Raw genomic sequence first — 13085 nt, 5'->3', positions numbered from 1 at the left:
TTTGTCCATCTGAGTAGCTTTTTAAACTTGTCATGGGGGGAGTATGGAGGAATGGGGGAAAACCTATGAAAGCAGCTTAGAAACTTTTTTCCAAGGTGGGTTAACTAATTGCAAGATCCATACTTTCAGTGGAAAGCCACTGGTCATGTGATTGTGTGGTTTTGGTGGCATTCATGTGTGTATCTAGATACTATTGAAAACATTATTCCTAATTTATCCATTAGTGGGCCAAATTTATCAGTAACTTCAGGAGAGTTATGTAAAGTGGTGCAACCTGGAACTGTGGGACTTTTGTGCCCCCTTAATTTCCCAGCCTGGGCTGTCTCTCACAATGCTGTGCCATTGACAAACAGAAAACCCTTCCGTGTGCTGTGATCACTCAGCCATCAGCGTGTGGAGATTCACACTCAGCGAAATTGCATGAATGCACTCTAAGCCACTCATGAATCATACAGAAAGGCGTCAGCCAATCAGACCAGCCCCTAGCCTTGCACCCCAGCAATATACTGTCTGACACTGCTCAAGACTCCCTTGGACCATGCAAGCTCATTAGTATGCCATTTTGTCAAAGGAAAGTGGACATGTACCAGCCTTTAATCTGAGCTGAGCTTCCCCAAGCATTTCAACCAAAAGGTGCTGTTTTGAGGTACAGAGTTACAGATCCAGAGCCATGTTCCTATGCAGACTAGGATTCCCGTTAAATGTAGTTATACTCAGAAAGTCACTCTGGAGAAAACTGTTTTGTGGGATTCTGTGTTTTTCAATGATTTCCATATCTAATTTGCTCAGTTTTTTAACAGTCATATATTTTTTTCTAACTACTTGAATCTGAAAGTCAAGTGTGTTCTCTCTGATTTGTGCATCGTCACCAGTAATAAGTCTGTATTTGGAATGTAGTTCATAATTCTGTCATGCATTCCATCAGTGGAATAGCAGCCAGTTCATATACTCTTAGCTCTATTGGCTCCTCAGTGCTCTTATGATTAACAAATATTAAAGCATTTCTTCTGTGCTCAAAATAAGTCCAGTAGCTATAACTCAGAATCCAAGGGAGCAGATGTGTTGAGTAAGAAATGGCCAATTTTACATTTTCAGCCATTATTTTATACTGTGAAATAAACTTGTAGGTAATGATGGTGAACACTGACCCCCAATTCACCAAAAGTTTGAAGTTCTCGATGTGCCTGCAAAATGCAGCAGCTGAGCTGGAGGGCTGAGGTGGCAGGATGGGAGCACAAGGGAAAGAGTATTATATTTTTATATTGTTCTTTCCTATAGCACAGGCTGCCCTTTTAGCAGCCACTTCTGACCCTCTGACCATTTTGATAGCTCATTTGTAAGTAAAAAACAGCCGCCACATAATTTGGGAGATGCTGAAAATCTCATTTTGGTTTTTCAGGTAGGAAATGAGTTTGGAGTGGCCTCTAGGATTGAAGCAAAGCCAGACTTGTGGTGGTCAGGCAGAGTGAGAAAAGGGCTAATAGTCCCCAGAATACATGTCATTGTATAGACAGCTGCAGAAGCCAGTGGTGCCATCTAGGTCTCCTGATGTAGAAACAGGGAGGTGGCAAAGCTGCCTTCTCCTCAGAAATTATCCTGCGAATGCGTGGTGGTGTGGGCAATGAGCATTTCCTCCCAGCCCTGCTCACAGATGGGGAAACGGGCCAGCTAAATCTACCCTGATGCCCTGAGAAAGGCCAGTCTGAGTCCCCCTCAGAAGAATTGGGTATAGCTGGCCACTTGTCTGTTTCTCCAGAAGAGAGCACCAGGTAAGAGCATTGGGGTGGGTGTTCCATGACCTATGAAAAGTTTGACTTTGGGTGCTTTATGCCACTTTCATCTTCGGTCACCTGAGTTTCCATGGTTTCACCTGGAGTGTTGGTGCTTAAATAGACCCAAGAGTTGTTAGGAAATGGGAACTTTTTCCTGAGCATTTCAGTTAATTTTTACCCCTCATTTCTCATTGGAACATTGTTTTCAACAAAATTTCTGATCTGCTCAACTGAAATACCAGGGTAAACGCTGGGGTCCTGATCCCATGTGAACCAACTCCATCAGTATGGTGTGTCAAAACTCCAGCGCCTTGAAACAGTCAAGTTCCGCACAGCTGTAATAGCGTGACACACTTCTCAGTCTATGAAGGTAGTCAAAAAACACCCTAAGGATGTCAGGACTTCAGCAAGATTAAATTGCTGTTTCTATCAGAACCACAGCTTTTTCTTTTCTATTTGTGGAAGTACAGAAAAGGACAGGGTGTGTCTCTAAGGAGTCACAGTGATTACCCTGGAGTTCATTCAAGCTGAAAAGAGTACTGTTGCATTAGGGAGAACATTAATGCAACTAATCTCTTGCAAATGTAGCAGTTCTTTCATAAACAGGGAGTGCAAAAATGAATAATTAAATTATCCTATCTTAGAATCAATATATACTGGTATATCAACATTTAACGTTAATTGTCATTGTTTTTTTTACTTTGCACTGTGGCAGTGGATGTAAATATGATTACACATTGAGTGACCAGATGGCACTTACACGTGTTATAATAACAAAACTCGACTTCAGATTTTAATGTTCCACTCTCAGAGCTCCTTTAAAGAACTGGCACTAAGGAGGCAGAGGGAACAAATGCAGAAATGGGTAATTACAATCTCTTTACAAAAAGCCCTTTAATTTTATTAATCAAAGTGCTCAGAATGTCTTTAAGAACAATCTCAGTTTTTGTAAAGACTCCATCAGCTCAGTATCTGAGTACTTCAGCTGAATAAAATTGTTAACAATCAATAATATAACCTTCCTAAGTACAGAGAAAAATGGAGAGAACTCCAATATCCTTTTTAGTCTCTTAGGGTAATCTTTAGAAAATGTATTCACATCAGCTAGTTTTGTTTCAGGTCTCAGGTGCCCATGGAAAATTTCAAAAAATTTTTTAGGAGGGAGGTTTGAGAGGAGAGCAGGGAATGGAAATTCAGAAACCAAAATATTTCAGCCAAAAATCTAAATATTTCTATTTGGAAATGCAGCTGTGGTGCTTCAAGAGAGTAATAGTCCAGGTGTTTCGTGCTCCCAGTCTCCTCTATACACTGGGCTCCTTGGTTGGACAATATTTCCCATGATGCACCATGGTCTATCCTCTTGAATTGGACAAGCAGTCTATCAGGGAAGTTTCTGGCCACGTTGAATCAATGGGGATGTAGTCTGGCTGGACAGCTTTGCCCCTAATAGTAGGCAACTGAACTATTATTCCCCTGAGACATCTTGGGAGTATGTCCAGCTAGGAATATTTTGGTTTTCAGGCTTTTTTTTTTTTTAATGAAAAATCAAAATTTTCTACAGAAATCAGACACGTTTAATGAAAAATTTTGTTAAGTTGAAAACTCAGTTTTCCATTGAAAGCCATTTTTTGACCAGCCCTAATGACAACCCGTGGGGAAACAACTGGTGGTGTGAAACTTTGGGTAGAAGAGAGTGGGAGAAAAGAAGAGGTCAGTAAGGAAATGATTTCTATATTGCTTAGTTGAGGGCTCAATCCTACTTTTGTTGACATCATCGGGAGTTTTGCCATTGACTTTACGGAGAACAGAATTGGGCTCCCATAGAACAAAATGGCTTATACTTTCACAGGTCTGGATTTGAAAAGCCACTTCTTTTTAGATTATCTTGGCTATAGATATGTTTTAAGTAAACTGCTTGGTTTGTTTCTCTAGAAATGCCATGTTGCCAGTTCTCCTGATTTTATTGCAGGTCTTAGAATATTGAGAGCTTTTTATAAGGCACATAGAGTTATACAGTTGTCTGGCTATACTGAAAAAAGGACAGGAGACATTTGATATGGGCTAAAGCAGGCCGTAACTTTATTAATAGATGTCTGGGACTACCTGGCAGATAAGTGTACAATGCAGGTAACACCATGTTTATTCCATAATTACCCGGGGGCTTCCACCAGCTCCCCCTCTTTTTCCATTCAGGTGCCCCCAGCCAATCCATTGCTGGGATCTTACCATCCACCTCCCCTCGACCCTGTAGGAGGACTAAGGTGGATTATAAGAAAGGGGTTAGCTCCCTGTGTTATCTGGGGTTTTCAGAACCCCCAACAGGGGCAACTTTACTATTTCACACCCGGCACTGTAAGGAATAAATCAACAGGAACACAGCACTTCTGTCTGATAAGATTCATACAAGTAAGCGTGCTCTATCTAAAATTACAGTTTATTGGTTTTAAGCACACACAAACATAAACAATAGGTTTAACAGTGGTTTTCAAACTTTTGTACTGGTAACCCCTTTCACATAGCAAGCCTATGATTGTGACCCCCCCTTATAAATTAAAAACACCTTTTTATATATAGGAACATAAGAATGGCCATACTTGGTCAGACCAAAGGTACATTTAGCCCAGCATCCTGTCTGCCAACAGTGGCCATGAACCTAACAGGAAATGATCAAGTGATCTCTTTCCTGCCATCCATCTCCACCCTCTGACAAACAGAGGCTAGGGACACCATTCCTTACCCATCCTGGCTAATAGCCATTAATGGACTTAACCTCCATGAATTTATCTAGTTCTCTTTTAAACCCTGTTTTAGTCCTAGCCTTCACAACCTCCTCAGGCAAGGAGTTCCACAGGTTCACTGTATGCTGTGTGAAGACCTTCCTTTTATTTGTTTTAAATCTGCTGCCCATTAATTTCATTTGGTGGCTCCTAGTTCTTTTATTATGGGAACAAGTAAATCACTTTTCCTTATTCACTTTCTCTATACCACTCATGATTTTATATACCTGTATCATATCCCACCTTAGTCTCCTCTTTTCCAAGCTGAAAAATCCTAGCCTCTTTAATCTCTCCTCAAAGGGGACGCATTCCAAACTCCTAATCATTTTAGTTGCCCTTCTCTGAACCTTTTTCTAATGCCAGTATATCTTTTTTGAGATGAGGAGACCACATCTGTACGGAGTATTCAAGATGTGAGCTTACCATGGATTTATATGAGGGCAATAAGAGATTCTCTGTCTTATTCTCTATCCCTTTTTAATGATTCCTGACATCTATTTTGATTTTGACTGCTGCTGCACACTGCATGGACATCTTCAGAGAACTATCCACGATGACTCCAAGATCTCTTTCCCGATTATTTGTAGCTAAATTAGCCCCCATCATATTGTATGTATAGATGGGGTTATTTTTTCCGATGTGCACTACTTTACATTTATCTACATTAAATTTCATTTGCCATTTTGTTGCCCAATCACTTAGTTTTGTGAGATCTTTTTGAAGTTCTTCACAGTCTGCTTTAGTCTAACTATCTTGAGCATTTTAGTATCATCTGCAAACTTTGCTACCTCACTGTTTACCCCTTTCTCCAGATCATTTATGAATAAGTTGACTAGGATTGGTCCTAGGACTGACCCTTGGGGAACAACACTAGTTACCCCTCTCCATTTTACCATCCTACCCTTTATGCCCTTTGTTCTCTGTCTTTTAACCAGTTCTCAATCGAAAGGATCTTCCCTCTTATCCCATGACAACTTAATTTACGTAAGAGCCTTTGGTGAGGAACCTTGTCAAAGGCTTTCTGGAAATCTAAGTACACTATGTCCACTGGATCGCCCTTGTCCACATGTTTGTTGACTCCTTCAAAGAACTCTAATAGATTAGTAAGACACGATTTCCCTTTACATAAACTATGTTGACTTTTGCCCAACAATTTATGTTCTTCTATGTGTCTTTACTATTGTTTCAACTAATTTACCCAGTACTGATGTTAGACTTACCGGTTTGTAACAGCTGGAATCACCTCTAGGGCTCTTTTTAAATATTGGCATTGCATTAGCTATCTTCCAGTCATTGGGTACAGAAGCTGATTTAAAGGACAAGTTACAAACTATAGTTAATAGTTCCGCAATTTCACATTTGAGTTCTTTCAGAACTCTTGGGTGAATGCCATCTGCTCCCAGTGACTTGTTACTGTTAAGTTTATCAATTAATTCCAAAATCTCCTCTAATGACACTTCAACATCACTATAAATGCTGGAGGCAAAGCGGGGTTTGTGGTGGAGGCTGACAGCTTGCAACCCCCCAAGCAATAACCTCGTGACCCGATGAGGGGTCCTGACCCCCAATTTGAGAACCCCTTAACACATCCCAGATATTTACCTAACATCTAGAATGGTATTGAGTAATTAACAGTAGGTTTGCAGTGGCCACTTGTTCACCCATCGAGGAGAAAGAGTGTCAGAAAAAAATGTCTCTCAAGATGGCTACAGAGGACTGCTCTGAAGTACACTCTATTAGTTAATCTTTTATAACTAACTTCTACAAAACTCATAGGTCATAATAACCCCTACTGGATCATCACTTTTCTAACTTTCAATAAACTTTTAATATCAGAGGCCTCTAGACTCAAGGTTTTCCAACCACCAAGGTTTTCAGTCTCAGTTGTTTACTTGCCAGTCCCCTCCTCCCATTCAGATTAGCAGAAACTGTAGATAGTTTTGACCTTGTTTCTGAAAGCCTGTCTCCACATTAATTCTTAACTATGTAGTGTTCTACTTCATTAATTCAGGGTGGCTGAATGCACATAATATGGTTGCAATTAGCTTGATCACATTCTGGGGTATACATAACCCTAAAATCCATGGCATCACTTGTCATACCAGTCATAGGAGTCCCTAGTCCCCCCTGATTCATTCCTCTAACGAATCCTTCCTTTTTAAGTCCTTTTCCAAGCCATTTATCCAGTCACTGTATACCTTTCCTATGGAGTACCTGCACTGGACATCCACCCTACACTTACATAATGAGTTGCAACATATGGACTACTGCACTTCATACCATGCATAAACACAGCCCTTCCTGAACCTGCTGGGGGGAGTGAAAAAAAACCTAACTGCACCTAGGCCAAAATGGTGGTAAAGGAAAAATTCCTTCCCAGGCCCCCTAAAAAAAGAGGCGGCTACTGTAATGCCCACAGCTGGTCTTGACCTGGTATTTCACCACCTGAAGAAAAGGAAGGGAGGGTGGGTACTGCCTCAGGCTGCTCCATGTAAAAGGGGGCTTCAGACACAGAGGTGTCCCTTTTGAGCCCTTCATTTCCAGGGGATGAGTCAGAGACCATGCTGACCCCTCTTCTAGTTTTGCAGCAGTTTTCCTCTCCCCCCACTCCCAGCCATAAAGCACTGTTCCTTTCATTCGGCCAGCCAGCCAAACGCTGCCCCTCCTCCAGCCCCGCTTAAAGGTATGGTCATTGGATGAAATTCTCAGTTTTCATTAAAGAAAAAATAAGTTTCTAGCCCTTGGGGTTGTAGAGAAAGGTCCTGTTTTCAACCTATGTACCCTCTAGAGCAGGGATCGGCAACCTTTCAGAAGTGGTGTGCTGAGTCTTCATTCATTCACTCTGATTTAAGGTTTCGTGTGCCAGTAATACATTTTAATGTTTTTAGAAGGTCTCTTTCTACAAGTCTATAATATATAACTAAACTATTGTTGTATGTAAAGTAAATAAGGTTTTTAAAATGTTTAAGAAGCTTCATTTAAAATTAAATAAAATGCAGAGCCCCCCGGACCAGTGGCCAGGACCCAGGCAGTGCGAATGCCACTGAAAATCAGCTCACATGCTGGAGATGAACAAAAATAGAATCTATTTTTAAATAAGGGAACAAAGAGGACCTGGGAAATTATAGCCCAGTCAGCCTAAATTTGACACCTGGAAAGGTACTGGAACAAATAGTTAAACAATCACTTTCCAAGCACCTAGAAGATAATAGAGTAATAAGTAATAGCTAGTATAGATTTGTCTAGAATAAATCATGCTAGGCCAACCTAATTTCCTTGTTTGACATGATTACTGTCCTAGTGGATAGAGGGATGCAGTAGATATGATATAGCTAGATTTTAGTAAGACTTTTGACACTGTTCCACAACATTCTCACAAGCAATCTAGGGAAATGTGGTTTAGATGAAGTTACCATAGGGTGAGTGCGTAACTACTTTAAAGATGGTACTCAAAGATGATTTGCTGTCAAACTGGCAGGATGTATCTAATGGCGTCCCACAGAAGTCTGTCAATATTTTCATTAACTATTTGGATAATGGAGTGAAGAGTATTGCTTATAAAATTTGCAGATGACACCAACCTGAGAGGGGTTGCAAGCACTCTGGAGGACAGGATTAGAATTTAAAACAACTTCAGCAAATTGGAGAATTGGTCTGAAATCAACAAAATGAAATTCAATAAAGACAAGTGCAAAATACTTCACTTAGGGTGGAAAAAATCAAACACATGACCACAAAAGGGGGATTAACTAGCTAGGTGCTGCTGAAAAGGTTCTGGGGTTTCTATAGATCACAGACTGAATATGAGTCAACAATGTGATGCTGTAGCTAAAAGGCTACGATCAATTTGGGGTGTATTAACAGGAATGTTGTATTGTCCTGCTCTACTGGGCACTGGTGAAGCCTCAGTTGAAGTACTATGTCCAGGTCTGGGCACGCACTTTAGGAAAGATGTGGACAAATTGGAGAAAGTCCAGAGGAGGTTAACAAAAATGAGAAAAAGTTTAGAAAACCTGACCTATGAAGAAAGCTTAAAAAAACACTGGGCATGGTTAGTCTTGAGAAAAGAAGACTGAGGGGTGATCTGATAACAGTCTTCAAATATGTCAAAGGCTGTTCTCCAGATGCACTGAAAGTAGGACAAGAAGTAATGGGCTTAATCTGCATCATGGGAGATTTCAGATGGATATTAGGAAAACCTTTCTGACTATCAGGGTAGTTAAGCACTGGTACAGGCTTCCAAGAGACGTTGTGGGATCCCCATCATTAGAGGTTTTGAGGAACACATTAGACAAACACCTCTCAGGGATTGTCTAAGTATACTTGGTCCTGCCTCAGCACAGGGGGTAGGACTAAAGATGACCTCTCAAGGTCTCTTCCAGCCCCACATTTCTATGATTCTAAGAGAAAGCTCGGTCTCCTGTTCTCACAAGCTTCACTCTTGCTACTTACACTTTCATTCTTATTAAGGAATGTAGCTGCCAAGGAATGTAGTCATCACAAATAGTGGTGACCAAGCTTGTTACACAGAAGGGCCAACTAATCCTAAACACAACCTTGTGTATGCCAAACAGATTCTACGTGGAGCGGAGATATTTGCCTTCTTGTAAATCCTCAGGGAGTAGTCTTAGGGTATGGCTACACTTACAGTTGTACAGCGGTGGGAGTTACAGCTGTCTTCGTACAGCTGTGTAGGGAAAGCGCTGCAGTTGTGGCCACACTGATAGCTACCAGTGCTGCAGTGTGGCCACATTTGCAGCATTTGCAGTGCTGTTGGGAGTGGTGCATTGTGGGCAGCTCTCCCAGCGTTCAAGGGGCTGCAATGTGCTTTTCAAAACGGGGGTGGGGTGGAGTGTGACAGGGAGTGTGGGGGAGACAGAGAGAGTGGATTTTTGGAGCTGACACTGTTCTCAGCTCCCTGCCTTGCAAGTTCTAAGGACTGGAAGATACACAGCACCTACCTTCAATCATTTTAAAAGTTTTGACCCCTTCCCCCACCCCTCTCTTATTCACTAAATGCAAATTATGCACTCCTAAATAGCCTTCAGACCACATAAGCAGCTGCTCAACACGGACTCCCCTCTCTCCTCAAGCAAACAGCTGTGAACATTCCAAAGCAATTCCCCTGCCTCTGCTCGCTTGCTGGAGCAAAGAGCAGCTGTGTTTGTTTTTTAGATAAGTAGCTCTGGGGTACTCGGAGTTCAGCCATTCTTCCAGTTTGTTGTGGACAGGAATTCTGGGATACCTCCTAATACCCTGGAGGCCAATTACAGCGCTTTTGGTGGCCACACTTGATGAGCAGCGCCACCCCAAGCAGACCAGGTGTACAGCCAGCGCTGCAGCCAGGAAGTTGCAGCGCTGGATGTGCCTTGCAGGTGTGGACAGTTACTAAGTTGCAGCACTGTAAACCCACCACAGTGCTGCAACTTTCCAGTGTAGCCAAGCCCTTAGTTAGAGATGTCTAGGATTCAATCTGGCTTAGCAGTTCCTTTATAAAGGTTATATTGTTGTTGTTTTGCCTTTTGAAAAAGTGGTTGCTGCTGAAGCACAGGGCTAGGGAAATATTATTTGCATGAGAAAAAGGACAGTCCAGAATTAAAGTGTGATGTTTGTCTCAAATAGATTTTAAATCCTTAAACATTCTGTATAACAAAGCCCATTGTGTGTGTGTGTGTGTGTGTGCATGTATGCGCGTGAGAGAGAGAGAGAGAGAGAGGGTCTTTTAAAAATACATTTTCTTTCCTTGTTTGCCTCTTGTTATTGAAGGCACTCCTGGGGCTGCTTTGCTTGTGCCTGGTTGTGGAGACAATGCCCATCAGGACAAGACAAGACCTATATGCTTTAGAGACTCCTGAGAAGAGGGGAAATACCTGACCCTCCCAAATAGTTCCTGGGCCACTGCCATAGGCTATCTCCTGACCCCAAAAGTTGTACAGCTGACGCCATGTCCTGCTCACCAGTGACACCATAGGGAGAGATGGTGAGGGCTGCATGATGCTGCTGAGGAAGAGGAATTCAATGACTAGCGTGTGCTGCTGCTAGGAAAAGGAGGTAGCCCTTGGCCATGGCTCCTTAGTGGTTCTTAAGAAGCAGTTCTCAGCAGGTCCCGTCTGTTCTTCCTCAGAAGAGAGCAACCCACTGCTGCCAAAATGGAAGTCAATGTTCCTTTAAAATCTGGCCTCAACTAGGTTTCATTCTTGATGAGCTAAAATGTTTTGATTTAACTCACCAGCCAGCAGTGTCAGCTAAACAGAATATTTATCTGAAGCAATTGTAATATTGATATCTACATTTACACAATATGTGTACACAACTTTCATTGACTTCAGTGGGAGTTGTGTATGTTGAACAACTGCAAGACAGGACCCTAGTCCATAAGAAACTATGTCACAGTCAGGGGCGGCTCCAGGCACCAGCACGCCAAGCGCGTGCCTGGGGCGGGCCAGCCATAGGGGGCGCTCTGCCGGTCGCCGCGAGGGTGGCAGGCAGGTTGCCTTCAGCGGCATGTCTGTAGAGTGTCCGCTGGTCCCGCGGCTTCAGTGAACTTCCCACAGGTATGCCGCTGAATCCGCAGGACTGGGGACCTCCTGCAGGCAAGCCGCCGAAGGCAGCCTGCCTGCTGTGCTTGGGGCAGCAAAATACCTAGAGCCGCCCCTGGTCACAGTTACTTGTGGCTAATGGCTCTCAAACTGTACCAGTGATGCACTTCCAGTATTGTAATAAAATGTTTCAACTGAACATATGCTAAAGTCTGTGTAACAATGCATGAGCTTACAGAGAAGAGGAGAGACTGCAAAATCAGTTGTTATACCATTTAAATGAAAGCACTTTGTCATAAATAGAACCAAAGAAGGAAGAAACATAACTGATCAAACAAGCTTGCAGTGATATAAGTTCCACTTTACTGGAAATGTTTTTACTCTGTTCCCAATGAATGCACTGAATATATAGATAGCATAGCTGTGTTCAGCGTGTGGATTTTGTAGTGCAGAGAAGAGCCCTCTCCCAGGAACATTTTTTTGAAAGTACTTGACACCTATTGCAATCTAGTCTATTCCAAATCCAAAATATTTGCTTTTTAGTAGGACTTTTTTGAGCCTAAGGCACAAGTCATCTCTGACAAGTTAGATTTAGCAGTCTCCAGGGAGGGGGTGTCTACATCAGAGGCAGAGAAATCTTCCTAACCTTTCTTTTGATTGGTGTCAGAATTTTAACATGGGCCCCTGGAAGCCTCCCTCCAGCATATCGCTAATCTAGTGGGCTGGTTCACCCATTCAGCACTTTGCACTGCTTATCCTTCAGTGAAAAAACTTTGTTACCAAGTTTTCAGTTTTAGATTATTCTTAAATTGCTTTGCTAGTTATAGTTATGGTGCCAGGTGTCCCGATTTTATAGGGACAGTCCCGATTTTTGGGTCTTTTTCTTATATAGGCTCCTATTATCCCCTACCCTTGTCCCGATTTTTCACATTTGCTGTCTGGTCACCCTAATTATAGTGGAGGATGAGAATGTTGTAAGCATAGTTAATAGGTCAATTATAAGGCACAAACAGATTGTGATTGCTTTACAAGAAAGAGAACATAACTATAAACCAATTTATCTTCCTTAGAGAGGCAAGGAATTAAAAATGGCTTGCAAATTGTTTCTCATGGAAACACCAGGTTTGCATTTAATACCATACTTGCCTTTCTTAGTAAAAGTTCAGCAGAAGTTTGAGAAAGTTAGTCCAAGGTCAGTTCTCAGGGGAGAAGACTAAATACATTGAGCAATAACTGAAGCTTCTAAGGTTTTTTAACTTGAGTTGACATAATGGATATTATGTTAAGCTCCTAAAAAGAAACCGTTTTCAGATATACTGTACTTTTTAAAAACACTGGAGGAGTCTCTCTAGACGTCTGAAAACTATGTTCCTTGAAACTGCAAACTAAAAATTTTAACTACTGTATATTTTTAGAACTGTATCACAGTTGGTGTAGTTAGTTAAATGGTTTACTTCTTCAGAAGAATGGCAAGCATGAGGACCTTTTTATTAATTATTATTATTATTTTACATTTCTGTTGTCCCTAAATATCACAGCCTAGTTGGTTCCCATTTTGTTAGGCATGGCACAAACATGTATACATTTTGCAGAATTTTATTTTTGCTTTTATAAATTTGATGGATAACATCGATATTTGCTTTTCAACATTTATTTTTATTTTTATCTATTTAAATTTTTACAGTTTCAGGAAATAATGGAGGGGTCAGATGTTTAGTCGGTCAGACAATTATTTAATGACAGTAGACTTAAAGTTAAAACTAGGGCTGTCAAGTGATTTAAAAAATTAATCACGATTAATCACGCTATTAATCTCTGTATTATGCAAAAATAGAATACCATTTATTTGAATACTTTTGGATGTTTCCTACATTTTTAAATATATTGATTTCAATTAGAATACAGAATACAAAGTGTACAGTGCTCATTTTATATTTATTTTTTATTCCATATATTTGCACTGTAAAAAGAAACAAAAGAAATAGTATTTTTCAGTT

The 13085-nt window shown here is 41.2% G+C and overlaps 1 protein-coding gene across 3 annotated transcripts in view; it reads left to right on the top strand.

The window, feature by feature from the left end:
* MOCOS (molybdenum cofactor sulfurase) overlaps positions 1-13085 on the top strand; it is a 369687-nt gene that overhangs the window by 17320 nt on the left and 339282 nt on the right. The gene's annotated exons all lie outside the window — the stretch shown is intronic.

Source organism: Gopherus evgoodei, chromosome 2, assembly GCF_007399415.2.
Source record: "Gopherus evgoodei ecotype Sinaloan lineage chromosome 2, rGopEvg1_v1.p, whole genome shotgun sequence".
NCBI lineage: Eukaryota > Metazoa > Chordata > Testudines > Testudinidae > Gopherus > Gopherus evgoodei.
The sequence above is the reverse complement of the archived record's forward strand: the minus strand, read 5'-3'. Positions and strand labels throughout refer to the sequence as shown.